Raw genomic sequence first — 19,905 nt, forward strand, 5'->3', positions numbered from 1 at the left:
TGTATTGGGGAGCACCTGGCCGGTTCATTTGGCAGAGCATGTGACTCTTGATCTCAGGATCATGAGTTTGAGACCTGGGTGGAGTATAGAGATTACTTAAATAATTCAAACTTAAAAATAGAAAAAAATATATATATATATTTTAAAAAGTAATAAAATGAAAATGAATTGAACTCATGATATTGTTGCTTTAAAATTATAAGTTTGATTGTCACTGCTATTTAAAACACTTGAAATATTCTAAATAATTCTTTACATTATATTAAATTTGTAATTAAATTTTAAATCCCTGAAGAGAATCAATGTTTAAATGCTTTCAGAAAACTGATTCTCTAGTTTTGTTTATTAGCTATGAGAGCTTAGGAAATGAATGACATTATGGGAGTGGAGAGTGCTCCCGTCCATGCTTCAAAGCCCATAAAACTTCAAGAAGCCCCCAAATAAGTACAGATTAAAAGCCTAAAAATGCAGATTCTCCTGGAACAACATAATCAACTTTGAGAAATTTATTTTAAGGTATTAATGAAAACATGAGTTGAAGGTAAAGCTAGAAGGATGTTGATCATAGTGTCGTTAAGTGTAGCGAAAATGGAAACAAATGTTCAAAAATGAGACGTTTGATACTGATAAACATCCAAAAGTTTGCAGTTTATCTTATTAGGGAGGCTGTAAAAAATTAGCTGCTGCTCACAAAACGGTGTAGCTCCTCTGCAGGGCAACTTGACAGTGTCTTCCAAAGCAACAAAGGCATTTTGACTCAGCAGTCCCACTCTTAGGAATTTATCTTAAGAATACACCTGTAATTGCAGGAAATGACATATGTATATGTTATTCTTTGCCCTCTGCACGTAATAGAAAAAGATGAGAAATAACCTTCTTTAGAGGACACTGGTTAAATAAACTATGGTTCATTCACAGAATTTTGTTTTGTGGCTGGAGGAGAGAATGAGGATGCTCTTGCAATACTAATAATGGAAAGGCTCTAGAAATATATTAAGTTAAAAAAAAAGGAGCAGAGCAGTGTAAACAGTGTGTTCTCTTTTGTGTAAAAAAAGCAGGGGAAATAAGAATGTATATTTGCATTTGGTTTTATTTGCATAAGAAAACACCAGAAGGGGGAAAAAAAAAAACTAATAAAAGGAGTTACTTATAAGGAAAGTGGGGTAGAATAGGAGTGAGACTTTATAGTGTTTACCTTTTCTATACTGTTTGGATTTTCAATTGCATGAATTGCTAACTAAATTATGATGTGTTGTAGGACAACATACTAAGTGATGATTAAAATGATGGTATAATGTTTAAATACACAGAGAAATATTCAAAATACATAATGGGTAAGAAAAACAGGTTATAAGAAAGTAATATATGATCCTATAATTTGAGGAATTATATTCACTTCTTTAGGATCGCTTCCTAAGAGACTAACTCAGTAAAGTGTCCCTTTTAAAGTCTGTTTGTTGGGGCGCCTGGGTGGCTCAGTGGGTTAAAGCCTCTGCCTTCGGCTCAGGTCATGATCCCACTTGGGATCTCTCTCTGTCAAATAAATAAATAAAATCTTAAAAAAAAAATAAAATAAAATCTGTTTGTTGAAGTCCTAACCCCCAGTACCTCAGAATGTGACTGTATGTGGAGACAGTCTTCAAAGAGGTAACTAAGTTAAAATGAGGTCATGAGAGTGGGCCCTCACCCAATATGACTGATGTCCTTATGAGACGACAACATTTGGACACAGATATGTACGAAAGGAAGCCTATGTGAAGACAGAGAAGATGGCCATCTATAAAGCCAATGAGAGAGGCTTCAGAAGAAACCAACTCTACCTACATACACCTGGATCTTGGACTTCTAATAGAATTATAAGAAAATAAATTTCTGTTTGGTTTTTTTTTTAAAGATTTTATTTATTTATTTGACAGAGAGAGATCACAAGTAGGCAGAAAGGCAGGCAGAGAGAGAGGGGGAAGCAAGCTCCCTGCTGAGCGGAGAGCCAAATGCGGGGCTCGATCCCAGGACCCTGAGATCATTACCTAGGCCAAAGGCAGAAGCTTAACCCACTGAGCCACCCAGGTGCCCCAATTTCTGTTGTTTTAAGATACCTGGTCTGTGGGACTTTGTGACAGCAGCCCTAGCAAACTAATACGCTATGATCCACATTCTCAAGATTTTCAGGAGTTTGTAGCCATCAGTGATGTACGACAATGTCTGTTTCATGCCTTCTACTAGCTAATTAGGTAAGTAAAAATACGATATCATGCCTTAATTTGCATTTCTTTTCATTTTCTTTGTGTTAAAAAGTTACATTACTGCTCTTCTGAATTTGAATGTCATTCCACTGCCATGATCTGTGAACCAATTGATTAGTCTTAGATGAATGAAGCTGCGCTGGAGTGTGGTCACCAAGGTGCGTATTTATAGTGACCCCCACCATGGTCAGTACTGTTTCCTTTATGTGTAATAGTCTTGGCAGGGCTGCTCCACTCTCTTTCCTCTCTCTACGTCCCAGGCCTCAGTATGACTGCTGTTTTTCCAGCTTTTACACCAGTTCTCCCAAAGACCACACCTAGGCAAGTATGCAGGACAGGCAAGACTTTCAAATTGCTGAAATAATTAGAAAATCCCCATAATGAGCCCATCTAATGGGCTGAGCAACACATCAACAAAGACAATTCCCCCATACAAGAACAAAGCAAAGCAAAGCTTATATTGGAACCATCTAGGGACTAAACTAGATCCCTTACACAGAAGAACTTGCTGGCTAATTAAGTCAGGGCAAGGTTAATTCACGACAGTGCCATGAAATGTAAAGAGAGAAGCTAGGGAAGTGCTAACAGGAAATAGTTTTTCTGACTTACCAGCAGGAGAAAGGAAGCTGCATTTGAACCCAGATGCATCCCAGAGGCTGTTGAGTAACTCACCCAGCACATATATACAGCTGGACCTACCAGGGAAAGCCAGTGCCAAAGGCACTTCTAAACACAAGTCTATCTCATAAGATCTTTGTGACGACCTCCTTTGGGCACATGAAAACCTTACTTCTGGTTGATTTCTCTACTTCCTGTTCCATGTTACATTCTTAGAAACCAAAAAGTGCTCTGAAGACAGATGTTCAACAATTCAGAGAATTCAAATCTTACACAATGGCCAGTGCCTGACACAGAGAACATATTGCCACAGAATATTTCATGCAACAAAAATGTAAAGTATTGTCTTATTGCTCACCTGGCTCACTTTGTGTAACAGATTTTGGTTGTAGGAAGCCTTTTGGTTTTCACCACAAATTATTTCAAACTGTTTGTCATGGTAAATTCACTTCCTCTTCCTTTTTTTTTTTTTTTTTTTTTTTGCAGTTAAGCTCAATTAAGATGCCACAGTGTGGTTACCCATATTTTAACATGTCAGAAATATAACATATAAAAATACTTCGTTGATGTGCATACCAAAGTTTAATTTCACAATACTGTTTTCTGATGAGGGAAACAAAGGCAAAAGAAAAATTAAATTTCCTTACTACTTACAGTCCATTGACAAGTCCTTGAAATGGGCAGAGTAACATTCCTCTGGAAGCTCAGCTGCCTCAGTGCTGACACTTTGCTAAGAACTAAAGGCAATCTTAGCCTGACACCCCCAGGATCCTGTGAATCTACTTTAAACATAGAAATTCCTCTGGAAACTTCCTTTATCCCTAATCCCCAAGATATATTAACATTCATCCTCCAAGCTTATGGCCCACCAATATCCATCTGAAGGGTGTGATGATTAATTTTTTACTAAATGTAATAATTAAGTAAATAATTAATTTATTACTAAATGTAATAAATGACCTTTTCCTAATAGTACCTAGCCCCCTCAGGGTCCTGGAAACCCTGTTTCCAAAATATGTTGGAGGCTTGTGCTGTCTCTAACCACCACCCAACTTGAAAGTTGATAACCACCACCCATCAAAACCCCAATGCAGCTCTTTCTGCCTATGGGTCCTGTCCCTATGCTTTAATAAAACCATCTTTTTGTACCAAAGACGTCTCGAGAATTCTTTCTTGGCTATTGGCTCTGAACCCCAACACTTCTATCATTTTCCACTGACCACTCTTAGTTTACTATTCTAGATCACGAATATATCTGGTAATATAGGAATTAAATGGATCTTCCTTTCCCTTTCCCCTTCAGTTTACAGCCTGTCCAACCAGCCTTGCCAGTTTGGAACTCCAGAAATTGATTAGCATCTGTCTAAGTTCAGCCTGGCCAGAGGTTGTGTTTTATCATATGAAAACATTTCTGGTTCCCTACCTGAAAACTCCACTCCTCCTAATGCTGCCTTCTTGCCACTTATGCCCAACATCCCCAAATTTCCTGAGATCTCTTGGGTTGATATTATCTTTAAATCTTGTAATGAGTCCTGATGTTTGAGTTTATCATATCTTCCTTGCCCAGGTAAGTTAATATGTTCCCTCAAGTGAGTAAGAGAGATCCTGTTAGACTTCCCTTATCAACATCAGTGTGGTCTAAGGGAGAGGGATTCAGAACCAGGAAATAGAAGATTTCAATTCCAGCGTCAGCTCTTTTTATAACTGGTTACATGACCTTTGAAAAGCAATTTAAGTTCTCTGTTCTTCTAGCATATAGTTTCCCAACTGTAATAAATTTTATAAATCCATTCTGTCCTCATCACTTTTATCATCAAAGAACATTTATCAAATTTCTTCTTGGTGATGGCCCCTTGCACGGTGAGGCAGGTAGTCAAGGGCCCTGTTAATCAAGGGCCTAAGGCGGAGCATTCCAGCTTCATATGAGGCTTTGTTCAGATGAGCCTCCTATGAGAATTTGTTCACAAAGTTTTACTGCTTTGGAGGGATAAGAGAAAAACACACAGTAAAAACCCTTTTTTTAAAAAAAATAGTCAAATTTATTTAATATTTTAAAAAATCTGTCCTTTATCTTAAGATTATACCTAATATTTTATTTTGGTATAAAATCAACTTCTTTTATAAAATTGTGGTCATAGTAGATGCTGTTTTCTTTTCTTTTCTTTCTTTCTTAAGTAGGCTCTATGACCAGCGTGGAGCCCAATGCAGAGCTTCAACTCATGAACCTGAGATCAAGACCTGATCTGAGATCAAGAGTCAGATGCTTAACCGATGGAGCTACCCAGGTGCCCCTGTAGATGCTACTCTCTAAAATTGTATAGACCAAAACTAAAAAAAAAAAAAAAAAAAAAAAAAAATTTCTTTTTAAAAAATGTTTGTCTCCAAAAATTCTGCTAAAAGTTGAATTGTAAGTCCAAGGTCTGGACTGAGCCATAACTCCCTTGAAAAAGGGTTTGCATCCTGCCTCTAGCAGCTGATATTCTCTTCTAGACTCTGTGGTGTGGTTTTAGAACATTCTGAGCTGGTGGTCTCTGGGCAAACTGGGGCCTAGTGTCTGCACTGCCTTGTAGTGTCCATGCAGAGTGGATAAGTCCTTTAACACTTTTGCATCTCAGGGTACTCATCTATAAAATGGAGTCAAGAAAGGTGTTGGGGAGGGGAAAATTTCCTCTTTCCCCTCTTAGTTCTTTTGGCTGGTTGAATAATTAAGATGACAGACTACAAGAGTAAAATAAATTTAATTACCTACTTACCAAGACTCCACACAAACTTGAGAGATTCCAAAGACAGGCAAAATAAGGTAAATAAGTCATCTTGAACTAAGGATAAGTGGGTAGGCGTCCGGGACTTCAAAGGGAAGGAAGACAATTCACAGGAAGATGAAGAAGAGTAAATGTTTGCTAAACAAATGTTTACTGGACTCAGGAACAAGAGGACACAGAAAAGAATTTTAACAGATTTTGCTAAATACTTCTCTGTCCACCACACCTAGCTCATATTATTCTGTAGCTATGAATGATTTAGAAGCAGGTCCTCTCTCTAAATTCTTTTAGTCAGTAAGGGAAAAGTCAAAGTTTCTTCCTGAGCCTTCTGTTTCTTAAATATAATTAACCTAAAATGAGCCATTTGCCAGAGATATTTTTGGGGTGGTAAATTTTGCTTCCCTACAGTGGTCACTTTTATCCTAATGAATGACAAAGATTTTCTCCTTGACCTAAATGTGTTCTGGCTCTTCTAAACTCTCAAGGTCCTGACCTTGGGCTCTGTCCTTGAGCCATTAGTCCAGTTTTAGCAAGAATCCTCTTGGGTCAATTTAGCAGAAAATCCCCCATCCCTAATATCTGATCAAAGTCTTCATCCGCCTCCCTCAGTATCTTATCGCTCTGGCCTGCCTTTAGCAAGAATCCTGTTCAGTCAGTCTAACAAGAATCCCATTAGCCTTGATGTTTTCTCTTAGTAATTTCTCATACCCTGATCTCCACTCTGCTCTTTGGCTATAAATCTCCACTTGTCCTTGTATTTAGTTGAGCCAGATTTTTCTTCCCCGCTGTAAACCCCATTGTAGTAGCCTCCTTGAGCAAAATCTTCCTTTTAACAAGTGTCATGAACAATTTTTTTAAAAGATTTATTTATTTGAGAGAGAGAGAGAGTCTTAAGCAGACTCCACACTGAGTCGGAGCCCAGCATGGGGCTCCGTCTCAGGACTCTGAGATCACTACCTGAGCTGAAACCAAGAGTTATTTGCTTTACTGAGAGCACCACCCAGGTGCCCCAGTAATTCCTTTTTTAACATGGGCATGCCATATGCATATGCATAGATCTCTGTGCCCCCTTCCCTGAACACTAGTTGCAGTATACATCTTCACCACGTTCACTCTCCCTTGGTAAGGCACATCTGGATGCCAGGTGAGGTAAATTAATGCCACTTTGACAACAGTTCTCACACTGGAGTGGACCTCAGAATAACCTCCAGCTCTTGTGCATCACAGGTTGCCAAGGCCCACCTAGAGCCTCTGATTCAGTAGGTCTGGGGTATGACTTGAAAATTTGCATTTCTCTTAGATGCAGATGATGCAAATGTTGCTGCTGGTAGTCCTGGAACCACATGGCTGAGAACTATGGTAGGAGAAGAGCTCTCAATCCACTACAATATTGAAATCAGCCAATCGTTCAGTCAATCATTCACAAACTGCACTCATTTGTATTAAATAACCTTCTACATTTTGGGTTAACTGCTGAGTTAGCAATGTCTCAAGGGTCTTCTAGCTACAAAAAAATTCTATGGTGTTTAAGTGAAGTAAGACAATGAATTCAACAATGGAAACCTGGTTCCCACTGCAATCATACCCTCTTTCAGTTCTTTCTGGTATCTCCTCCACCCCACCTGCCTGAAGACTCTAACACTCAGTGACACAGGGACCAGGGATGGCATACTGTGGTTTTGTTTCCTGCATGAATACAGAACAGAGTAGTCTACTACAAGTCCTGGCAGTTGTGATGAGAATCCTTTATTCACCCCAGGCCTCTCTCTAAGGAGATCAGATCTACATTCTGACTTTTCTGGGTCTAAGGGAGGTCATTCCAGCCCTAGCAAATGCTGCAATTTGCTTTTAGGAATGTCCAAGACAGGTACCACAGGGATGCATTGCCCTCAGGTCATTTTAAGTTGAAATCCAAAGGAAACAAAGAAAATTTAAATTACATATATATAGGCTTTCCTAATACTGATGTATTTTCTGTGGAAACATTTCAGTCAATTATTCTTCAGAGGCTGATTGCCCAAGAGAAAGAAGAAATGCTTCTCTGGGGGTTTTGGAAGTCTTTTGGCTTTATGGGTCTGCAAGAAGCCAGGAAAGGTAACTTAGCAGCATAGGGAAACCCTGCAGTTCAGGGTTTTTTTAAAAAATAAAAATAAATAAAATATTTTAAAAATAAGAATAATCAATTAATGGTTACTTATTTTTAATTAAAAAGCTAACATGGCATGTATCAAGGTGCTCCATGTGGCGGGCATTATTATAAGGGTTTTCCATATTAATTTATTTAATCCTTACAACGGTCCCATAAGTACTATCATTATATCCATTTTCCAGACAAAGTAACTAAGGCACAAAGAATTAATTAATTTGCCCAAGGTCATAGCAGTTAGTAAGAGGTAAAGATAGAATTAAAACCAACTCTGGCCTCAAAGTTGTGTTCCCTGTTGCTTTTTTTTTTTTCTTTTTAACAGAGAACAACAACTTTCTAGATTAATTAAATCCATAATTCAGATGCTTTACTGAACCGTTTGACAATCAGAATCTGTTATGGGTTGAATTGTGTCCCCCCCAAAAAGATATGTTGAAGTCTTAACCCCCAGTATTACGGAATATGAACTTCTTTCAAAATAGAGTCATGCAGATGTAATTAGTTACTTCATACTGAAATAGAGTGGGCCCTTAATCCAGTATGACCAGCGTCTTTATAAGAAGGCCATGTGAAGAGAGACACAGAGATAACACCAAGTGACTACAAAGATGGATATTTGGGATAGGCAGTTGCAAGACAAGGAATGCCAAAAACTGCCAACAAACCATCCAAAGCTAGGAAGAGGCAAGAAAGGATTCTCCTACAGAGTTCAGAGGCAATAAGGCCTGGCCCCAACACCTAGATTTTAGACATCTAACCTCCAGAACTATGGAGATAATAAACTTTCATTATTTTAGGCCATCTAGTTTGTGGTTACCTTGTTATGGCAACCCTAGGAAACTAATGCAGAGCAGATACATTTTTTTCTCCACTGTCTTCCCCTCTCCCTCCCAAATTTCAACAGGAATGCCCTAGACTAGAAGATCCACTTGGTAGGACAAAAGGCAAAAATCTGAGTTGTTCATTCATTCTGAGCCTGCCTGGCATGATTCCCAGCACATGGTAGATGCTTAATAAATGTTTGTTGATTGGATAGATGCTTCCAACATTTACTAAAGGCCCACTCTTTGTCACGATTATCTAGAAATGGCACAAGTCCCAGAAATCAAGAATAGGCAGTAGTTACATTCCTCCTTTCAAATCCACAGATGACGTGGTAAAAATTAGCCACCGGAATGTCTTCCAACCATCCTTAACACAAGCAAAAATGACTGTTAAGATTTTGCTTCTGGGGCCTCTTGTTCCATTCATCTGGGTATTTTGGAGTAATGCTTCACCTCTTTTCCATTTTCTTGCCCTCCTCCGGTGGAGGTGCTAATGAATGGAGAAAGGTATGAAAAGCAGATGGCAGGAGGGAGAAGTACAATCCTAAACCTGATCATGAGTGCTTGGATAATTGAGAAGACATCACTGTCAAACTAGAAAAAGCCCTCTGAACACATTTTAGACATTAGTATCTAATGAAGGATCATAATGGTACTCTTAAAAAGGTTTGCTCTAAGACAAAGAATGAAATGATTTTTCCAAAAGCAAATTTATTAAAGATGTTGAATGAAAAGAGCAGAAGTATATGTAGTATAGTCTCATTTTTATAAAACAATGATAAAAATTCCTGTGTGGGGCCGCCTGGGTCGCTCAGTGGGTTGAGCCTCTGCCTTCAGCTCAGGTCATGATATCAGGGTCCTGGGATTGAGCCCCGCGTCAGGTTCTTTTCTCAGTGGGGAGCCTGCTTCCCTCCCCATCCCGCCTGCCTCTCTGCCTGCTTGTGATCTATTTCTCTCTGTCAAATAAATAAATAAATAATCTTTAAAAAATTCCTGTGTGTGTATATGTGTGTATAAAACTATTTATGTACTTACTGGGGTATAGTTGTTTCTAGGCATTGTCAATGGATAAAGTTGGGTTTTCTGGTATTAGTTTTAAGAAATAAAGCATCCTAATTTATAAACTTATAAGGTATTCACCCACTCACTCCTACTCCCCTTCCCCAATAGTCTCTCTATGAGTACTTATGGATTTCCATTGGTTGAGTCCCACATACTAGACCCCCAAGGAAATAAATGTCATGGTCATCTGTGGAAAATTTTGGAACACACAGTGGGAATAAGAAATTAGGTTTTGTTATTTTAGGCCACCAAAATCTGGGGTCATTTGTTGCAACCACAGAATCTAACCTAACCTGACTCTTACAGTAATTGTGTACAAGGCACTGGGCTAGGTACATTTGTACCTATTTCTATTTAGTCAATTATTTTATTTTTAAAAAATTTTTTTACAAAGAGAAAATGCATGCACACAAGGTGGGAGGGGCAGAGGGAAAGGAGAGAGGTTTTTTTTTTGTTTTGTTTTGTTTTGTTTTAATGTTATTTATTTACTTGAGAGAGAGCAAGAGTGAGAGAGAGAGCACAGAGGGGGAGAGAGAGCACAGTTGGAGATGGAGCAGTAGACTCCCTGCTGAACAGAGTCCAATGGGGGACTCCATCCCAGAACCCTGAGATACTGACCTGAGCCAAAGGCAGACACTTAACTGACTGAGCCACCCAGGCATCCCAAGAGAGAGAATTTTAAGCAGGCTCCATGCCCAGCACAGAGCATGATGCAGGACTTGATCTCACAACCCTGAGATCATGACCTGTGACAAAATCAAGAGTTGGTTCCTTAACCGAGCCATCCAGGTGCCCCCAAATAAAAATTTTAATAGAAGGAGCAAGAAGTATTAGGAAATTAAAATCTTGTTTGCTTTCCATAAATCGGTGAGCCATCAACAGAGCAGATGATCTATTAGAAATCTAAAACTTGCCAAATTTTCTAAAAGGCATCTGGTACTCAATTCTGATATAATAAGGGCCAGTCTCTCTATGACAGAGGTTAAAACCCCAAGAGAAACAGAGTAACAGGGGTATGTTTTCCATGTAAAAATCTCTTCGCTAGAATATGAGGACTCCATGTCACTGTACAGATTTATGAAGAAAACAGAATTCTTAATAGAGCCTCGGGCATCTGCTCCTATCATGGAGGGAAAGCACTCCCAGAAGCAAGTAGACAACATTTGCCTAGAACCTGCTATTATTACACTCTGTGCATATGGTAGCTAAAAACTCATTAGTTCTATAATTCTGGCTGAAGTTGGCAAGCCACCTCCAGAAATATTTCATACAAGCAAAGTGACAGATGGCAATTTCCTTTGTTATAGGATGAGCTGGTTAGGGTAGTGGTCACATGCAAGTCATCTAGATTAGGGTGAAACTACTCTTAAGTAAAGTAATTTATCTGCAACTTCTGATAAGTCAATCTTCATAAAATTGGCCTCATTTTTGTCATCCAAAATACATTATTGGTCAAACTTACATAATCTCTTTCAAATAGGATTAGAAAATGTATTTCAGTGAATGTTGTGAGGTTGATATATAATTATTTTGTAGGAGCAAAAAATCAGAGGGTGGTCATTTGGTTCTGATTTCCCTCCAAAGCAGCAGTTCCTTCTGTAAGGGCTCTTTGTTTTCTTCTCCAGCAAACCATCCCCAACCTCCTTTTAGTAAACATGTACTAGACAGTACTATATAATACAGTACTATATAATAATACTTTTGAGGCTCCCTACCACTCTCCCATGTACTTCAGGTAGAGCTGACCCCTACTTCCATCCCCATACTCTAAATGAGGAATACATGACCCAAATCTGGCCAGTCAGAATACTGCATCTCCTGCCCTCAAGATTATTCAGAGAGGGACATGTGACCCAACTTGAGCCAGTGAGAGTGTTATTCCAGTTTTGTGCTGGAACTGTTAAGAAAGATATTCCTAGATCTCCTGAGTGGCCCAGTCAGTTAAGCATCAGACTCATGACTCCAGCTCAGGTCATGATCTCATGGGTCATGATATCGAACCCCAGGTGGGGCTCTGCACTCAGTGGGGAGAGTGCTTGAGATCCTCTCTTCCTGTGCCCCTCCCTCCCCACCCACTCTCTCTCTTTCTCTCAAATAAGTAAATCAATCCTAGAAAAAAGGAAAGGAAAGAAAGAGATATTCTCTTTCCAATGGATAGAATGCAAGCCTAAGTTATTTTTGGAATCTTTGCTACCACTTCAGACAATGCAAGCAAACAGAGGAAAGCATAATCAAAAGATTCCTGGCTTCAGTTTTTGGTACACAGGTCCAAATAATCTTAAAGCTACCACACCCTGTACTTTTTCATTTACATGAGTCAGTAAATTTCCTTTTTTGTTTTAAGCCAGTTGGATTTTTTTTTTTCATTTGCAACCATAAGAGTTCGACTAATGCACTCACTATCATAGGACAAACAGCCAGAAAAAATATTAGTCTTTCCTGGTCTTATCTCAATGACCCACTGAACCAGTAACACAAAACAAATAAATAAAATTTCAAAAAAAAAATTTCTTCCTAATATAGTCCATTTTCCCAAAGAATCTCAAAGCATTTACAAGCATCAGAGAATAATACCCTGGAGCTGTACAAGGCACTCTTGTTAGAAGAGTTAAGAATAACATTGACTTTTTCCTGAGAATAGTCTATGAGCCAAAAACCATACAAGGCATTTTTTACCTTTACCTTACTTAGTATTCACTACTACTTTATTAGATTGGTATTATTATGCCGAATTTACAGATGGGGGAGTTGAGTTCAGAGAGGTTCATTCTTCTCAGGTGACTCACCTTATAAGTGACATCCATTACATTTAAACTCAAGTCTTCGCAGCCCAAAGTCTATCTTCTTCTAAGCAACATGACTTACCGCCTTTCTTATATCCATATTGACCTTTTTGTTAATACCTCCCTATTTACACTTCTGACTAACCCTTCTTCTCCTGAGTTCCTAGCTGTATGGCCCCAAAATAGGCACCTGACCTGGATGAGGTAATTGTATTCACTCACTTCAGAATTTAAATTGGGACACAGGGGCGCCTGAGTGGCTCAGTGGGTTAAAGCCTCTGCCTTTGGCTCAGGTCATGATCCCAGGTCCTGGGATAGAGCCCCCGCATCAGGCTCTCTGCTCAGCAGGAAGCCTGCTTCCCTCTCTCTCTGACTGCTCCACTTACTTGTGATCTCTGTCTGTCAAATAAATAAATAAAATCTTAAATAAATAAATAAATGAATAAATAAATAAGGGACACAAAAGGAAGTTGCCCTCAGTGGTAGATTCTTGAGTTGAAACGGCATATATGTTACTTATAAATCACACTTTTCTAGCTTAACAAAAACATCATCTTAAATCTTTCAATTTTCCAATGATTTACTCAAATTCTCCTATGTTCTTTCCCAAGATCTCCTCTGTAGGGACTTCCCCCTGAACTGTCCAAGACTTTCAGGGGCTTTCTTCATACAAAAGGATCCACCCTGTCAAACCACAAAAATAAAGAACTTGAAATCTGATTAGATCACTACTAGCATTAGTCTTGCCCCTGCCACACAGCATCACACTTCAGTGTTGGTCTTGTGCAGGCTGATGGATGATGCTTGCCTGTCTTCATTAGCCCAGAGTCTCATGCTTGGCCTCCAAGATCAGAGTATTGCTGACTTGCATTCACATATACAACACAATGCCAGGAGAGCTGGGTCTCAGAGGGAATCCAGTCAATGGGAATATTATGTTTAGTTCAGGCGACCAGCTTAAACTCACCCTTCTCTCTCAGTGCCATCATTTTGAGAAACTGTGGTGTCCTATTTTACCAGAGAACAGGACCAGTTGGTTGACACTGATATAGGCTACTGGACTATAATTCTAAGGAAAAGTGGGTGGGTGGAAGTCTCTGCTCTCTTTCCCAGGAAGTCCCTTTCTCAAGAGAAAGGATGCTAATGACCCTGATATTTGCGTAACTAAGTTGGGGAGCAGCATTCAAAGGATTCCCTTCACAATAGTGCAACTCTGCTCCTGGATCAGTTACTTTCTTTACCTAAGAACAAAGACACCTCTAAAAACATCTTCTAAAACTGTACCTCACCAGGCATCGTGTGCCATCTTGGATCAGACGCATGATGAGCTATCTAGTAGAGGAAGCTGACTGTTGAGCTAGATAGAGAGCAAGAGGCTTTCTGACTTTGCATACAACTCCCTGTTCTGCTGTGCACAAGGCCTAGCTATTCTTGCCTTTCCTTAGGTTCTGCCCAGGTTAGTGAAGTGCCATCTCTGTTTAGTAGTTCATGTTGCAGGTCAAGTTTGTGTTCCAGGAAAATGCAACTTAACAGTACTAAAGGCTAATAAAGGGTGATTTTTAAAATAATAATTAATAAGAAAGTATATGTTCCAGAAGCTCCCCAACTAACTCTTTATCTATTAACTGCTATCAAACACATCAGCAATTCATTGCTTTGCACGAATAATAGAGAAATAATAAGACTTTATGTAATCATTCTTGAAAGAGTTGGTGCTGGGCTTGATGCAAGAATTTTTTAATTATCCTCTGGAGAACACAAAAATCAAGGACTATTAAAACATTTGGTCAAATGGCTAGAATTAGGCAAAAGAGAAGTGGAGCAGAGAACTGACTTTATTCTTCACTATCAAGTCTGCATGTATCTGTGGACCCCAAAGCAGCTGGGAAGCATGAAGGAGCATTTTATCATGGGTTTGACGGGCCTCTCTTTCCTAATTATATAGCATTTATACACACTTTTAAATTATGAGGTATTTGAACTATATAGCAAAATACAGTGGTTGGTGCGCTGAACTCCATAGCTCCCACACCACCACCACCATGATGTGAACCTTCAAGGAGAACCACTTGCTGGAACACAGATGTGTGGAATCTGCAAATATCTGAGTGAAATATCCCAGCCGGGTTCCAGTGGTTTTGGAAAAAAGTCTCAGGCTCTCAGATGGTTGACACAAACAGAATTATCTGATTCGATCTGACATCATGGTGCCTCAGTTCATGTGGATTGTTAGGAAAAGGATCCAGCTTCCTGCTGAAAAGGAAATCTTCCTGTTGGTGGGTAAGACAGCTCCACAGTTCAGCCTAACTACAGGACAGCTTTATGAGCAAGGAATAAGATGAAGACGGATTTTCATGTGTGGCCTGCAGTGGAGAGAACATTTCTGGCTTCTGAGGGCCAACGCTGGGCTAGGTACACCTTTGTGGCTTATGTGTCTTTTGAATAGCTGGGAATTTTCAGTTACCAGACCTTTTCACAGAGACCTAGTAGTGCATTTAGAACTGGATTTATTTCTTGATATATTGGAAGGTATTGTTTCCTCAGATTAGTAAATTATCATACAGAGTTTTATTTTGAGTTTTCCTTTTTGTGCCCTGTCCTCCCGGCTGTACTCCAAGGGAACTTGTTCCTCTGAGGATCATATTTAATGAAGATATTTCCACATCAAAGTGAGGTAGTGATGTAGGAAAGACGTTAGGGTTCAAAATCAACAGCCAAGAAAGAATTCTTGAGATGTCTTTGGTGCCAAAAAGGTGGTTTTATTCAAGCACAGGGACAGGACCCGTGGTCAGAAAGAGCAGCACTGGGGTCATGAGAAGTGGCCCATTATATACTTTCAAGTTGGGTGGAGGTTAGGAATAGCGTTAAGTCTTTAAGGAATTTTGGAAGCAAAGTTTCCAGGACCTTGAGGGGGCTAGTTATTGTTGGGAAAATGTCATTTATTACTGTCTAATAAAACCTTAGTCATGAGACCCTTCAGATGTCTATCAGTGGGCCATATGCTCAGGGGGTTGACTGCCAACACATATCTTGGGGGTTTAGAGATAAAGGAAGTTTCCAAAGGAGTTTTTATATGTTAAAGTAGACTTATAGGATCCTGGAGACCAGGCTAGGGTTGTCTTTTGCCCTTAGCAAAGTATTAACATTGAGGCAGTTGAATCCTTAGAGGAATGTCACTCTGCCTGTCTCAAGGACTTGTCAATGGGCTGTAGGTAGTACGGAAATTTAATAATTTCTCTTCTGCCTTTGTTTCCCACATCAGGTAGATGGGGTATTAAAGTGAAAGGGAAGGGGATAATGAATTTCTTCTGGATAAAGTTTGAAGTGTTAAAGATGGCTAAGTATTAAAAGCACCCAAATTAAATACTTAGCAATCAGAACACTTGCTTCACTAGATTTTGCCAACTGCCAATCATGTTGGACTGAGCTACTCTTTTTCTCTTTCTGAAACTATTAAGGTAAATAATTAACAATAAAACTTCCTCATAAAAATAAAGGAAGAAAAGGAAGGAAGGAAGGAAGGAAGATAGATACAGAGAATAATACCCAATAAACTTCCAAGCTTTGACATATTTTAACTTCGTGTACTATTGTATTAGTTTCCTAGGGCGGCCATAACACTTACCATAAACTTGATGGCTTAAAACAACAAAAATTTATTCTGTCAAAGTTATAGATGCCAGAAGTCCAAAATGGAATATCTCACCATGGTTGATTCCTTCTGGAGTCTTTGAAGAAGAATATTTTCCATCTCTCTCTTCTAGCTTCTGCTGGCTGCAGGCAAACCAAGACACTATGTACCTTCTTACCACCTCTCCTCTTCAGAAAGATACTTGTCATTGGATTTAGGGTTCACCCTGATTCAGGATGATCTCATCTCCAGATCCTTAACTTAATTACATATGCAAAGACCCTTTTTCCAAATAGGGTGATATTCATAGGATTTTGATGGAACATATTCTTTTGGAAGCCACCATTCAACCCAGTACCACTATTGACTTTAACCCTTACAAACAAAATGATGTAGTATCATTGAAATTCCCTCCCCAACCCCTTCTATCTACTTTGCTTCAGCCCCGGATATAACAACTATCCTAAATTTCACTGCCATGTATACTCTAGTACTTTTACTACCTTTGTATCCACAAAGAACATGCAGTTGTTTATATACACATATAATGTGTTTGGAAAAAATTGGCATGTTATCTTTTCAATAGTATTTTTATATGAAACTCATAATTGTGTAATTCAAGTCTTCTAGAGGCTTACTGATTTTTTTTTTTTTTTTTACTGTTTGATCTATCAGTTTTGGATAAACATATTAAAATCTTCCACTATGATTTCAGATTTGTAAAATTTTCTTATGATCCTGTTCATTTTTGCTTTTTAAACTTTGGCTTGGTTATTAGGCATGTACAAAGATAGCAGTTATTTTCTCTTAGCGCTTTTAAAACATTAATTCCTTTTGCCTCCAACCTCTATTCTGTAGTCTATCAATTGTTGATCCAATGTAGGCAATCTGTCTTTCCTTTCTGTTTATTTTTTAAGATGTTTCTCCTTGTCCTTAACATTCTGCTATTTTGTCATGATGTTTCTAAGTAGATTCCTACTTGGAAATCTTATAGAGTCCCACAGCTGCAAAGATGTTGCTACTCAACACCCATACCCTAGGACCAAAATCCTGGTTTGGTCTTACCCTGAGCTATTGGCAACTTCTGGATTTTACTACTCTGGCTTTGAGCTTTTGCTTCATTTCCAGAATTAATTGTTTTTTTCCCACACTTTTTTCTTTATTCATTTCTTCCATTAAAGAAGGATTTAGTAGAGGTGCCTGGGTGGCTCAGCCAAACATCTGCCTTTGAGTCCGTCATAATCCCAGGGTCCTAGGATCAAGCCCCAAGTCAGGCTCCCTGCTCAGCCAGGAGCCTGCTTCTCTCTTTCTTCCCTGCTCCTGCTCTCTCTCGATATCTCTGTCACTATCTCTGTCTCTCCAATAAATAGATAAAATCTTTAAAAAAAAAGAGAGAGAGAGAGAGAGAGAGAGACATATTTAGTAGGGGCACCTGGGTGGCTCAGTCAGTTAAGCCTCTGATTCTTGGTCTCAGCTCAGGTCATGATCTCAGGGTCATGAGATCAAGCCCCTCATCCTGCTCTGTGCTCAGTGGGGAGTCTGCTTGAGATTCTTTATCCTTTCCTCTCTCTTCTGCTCCGCTCCTTCAAACTGAAGCCCGTGCTCTCTCTCTCTCTCTCTCTCTCTCTAAAATAAATAAATAATGAACAAATAAATAAAATCTTTAAAAAATGATTTAGTAATATTTTCCCCAGCACTTGTTTGTGTTTATAGTGGGAAGAGGTGCTTTGCCAACTCTGTTGTCAATACTGAGGAATAAGAAGGGTCTGGAATCCTCTTTACTCTTCTGTGAGATCATGAAGAAGCAATGAAGAGTCAGCTGCTTTCCACTGAGAACTTGGCATTGAGAATCAAGAAATAATATTCTTTCATCCAAAATCCCTGCATGACTTAATATCACTGTAATTTAAAAATGTGACAACTTGTAGATAAAAATGTATAAATGTGAGAGGTGCTATTGTGAGAGGACATACTATTCACACTTTATAGAGAAAGAACTGAGACTCAGAAGTTAAATAACTTGTGGCGCATGCTGGCTCAGTTGGTGGAGCATATGACTCTTGATCTTGGGGTTGTAAGTTTGAGCCCCACATTGGGTACAGAGGTTACTTAAAAATAAAATCTTAAAAAAAAAAAAAAAAAAAAAAAAAAGACTGGTTCCTGGGTGGCTCAGTCAGTTAAGCATCTGACTCTTGACCTCAGCTCAGGTCTTGATCTCAGGGTTGTGAGTTCAATCTCCATACTGGCTCCATGCTAAGTGTGAAGACTACTTAAAGAAAGAAAAAAAGAAAGAAAGAAAGAAAGAAAGAAAGAAAGAAAGAAAAGAAAGAAAAAGAAGTAATTTGTCCAAAGTTACAAGGACTGTAAGTGAAAAAACTGAGATTTTAAGCTATGTCTCTGAGACTAAAAAACATTCTTTCCTTACTATGTTGCTTTCTAGGGAAATGTAATCTTTATATAAGAAGAGACATATTTAAAAGGTAAAAACTAAAGAATCAGACCATATTTAAGGGCTAAAGAGTATAGAACAGAAAAAACTATAAAAGGAAGATATCAACGTGGTGTATAAATCTCTTTCTCTCTTTATTCTTTTTGAGAGAAATGAAATAGCTGCATGCCAGTTGAATACATTCCTCACAGATAGAATTACCTGTTGAGTACAGTTTTGGAGGAGCTCACCAGATGGCATTCCAAATGAGAGATGCCCACGTGGACTGTGAAGGTATAATGGCTTGCAAACATCTATGTCTTTCTCTGGCAAATGATATTGCTTTGAAAGGCAGATTTTTTTTTTCCTCTTTTGAAGGTTATGTGCACTTGTAAAGAGACATACATATGCCTTAAATTGACTGAATCTGTGAGGACTTCAGATAGTGTGTGGTAGTTAACCCAATGATAATGGTTGATTCTGAGGGCAGAGGTACTTTAGCTGATTTTATTGCCCCTAATATTCCCATTCATATTTCTTTATAACACAAAGGGATATGATTTTGCAAGCAAGTATGCTATTTTCTGATGTAAAATTGATGCTACCTGATGCCCTGAATTTTAATTCTAATGTTTTTGGCTGTATATAACAGAAAATTCAACTAAAAGTGGCTTAAACAGTAAGGAAATAATTTTTCCATATATGAGTTCTGGAGATAGAGTGATTTCCAGGTTGGTTAATTTAAGAGCAGCAGTGGCATCAAAGATTCTTTCCATGAAAAATGTGGCTCTTTGTATGTTTTTGTGCTCCCATCTCCAGTGTGTTAGTTTTTGTCCTCCTGCTTTTCTCATTGTGGTTCCAAGATGGCTTCCTCATCTCCAGGCATCTTTCCCTCAAACAGCAAAGTTGAAATATCAAAAGGGGGCAGTTTTCCTTCACAATGGCAGAAAAATCTTTCCCAGAAGCTGTCATGGAAAAGTTTCTTTCAAGTCGTGTTTGCTAGAATTACCTTACACATCCATTCCTAAACAATTAATGGCAAAAAAAAGTAGAATTTCCACAATGGACTTTGCTAACAGAGACTTAGTCTTTGGAGCTAGAGAAGGACTCCTTCACTGAGCACATGGCCATGATAAGAGTGAACCAAGTCAAGGTTCTGCTGGTAAGCAATATAGGAGGGACTGGCTGTTGATAGGCAACTAACAGTACCTGAACATTTAAGTCCTGTTGGACAAGGGAAATGCGCTAACAATTATTAGCTTGGCCAATTGTTTGAAGAAGGGAGACTATCATTATTTAACCACCAAAGTCCTATGAATGACATTTTGGTCTTGACCACAAATCTGTTATCCTTTTCAGTTCATGAAGCTTGAGTCTACATCTTAAAATAGTATAGCTTTGTCTGCTC

General features: G+C 38.8%; 1 protein-coding gene and 1 pseudogene across 1 annotated transcript in view; one reads left to right on the forward strand and one right to left on the reverse strand.

Annotated features, from left to right (window-relative positions):
- LOC111147873 (tousled like kinase 1) overlaps positions 1–3,265 on the reverse strand; it is a 190,830-nt gene extending 187,565 nt beyond the window's left edge. Inside the window, exon 1 of the mRNA XM_022504231.1 lies at positions 3,220–3,265. The gene's annotated coding sequence lies outside the window, so the exon portion shown is untranslated. The remainder of the gene's footprint in view (positions 1–3,219) is intronic.
- Positions 3,266–14,480: 11,215 nt separating this feature from the next.
- Positions 14,481–14,832, forward strand: LOC111145817 (annotated as a pseudogene).
- Positions 14,833–19,905: the final 5,073 nt, after the last annotated feature.

This window comes from Enhydra lutris, unplaced genomic scaffold (genome assembly GCF_002288905.1).
Source record: "Enhydra lutris kenyoni isolate GAN:26980312 unplaced genomic scaffold, ASM228890v2 scaffoldscaffold1, whole genome shotgun sequence".
NCBI lineage: Eukaryota > Metazoa > Chordata > Mammalia > Carnivora > Mustelidae > Enhydra > Enhydra lutris.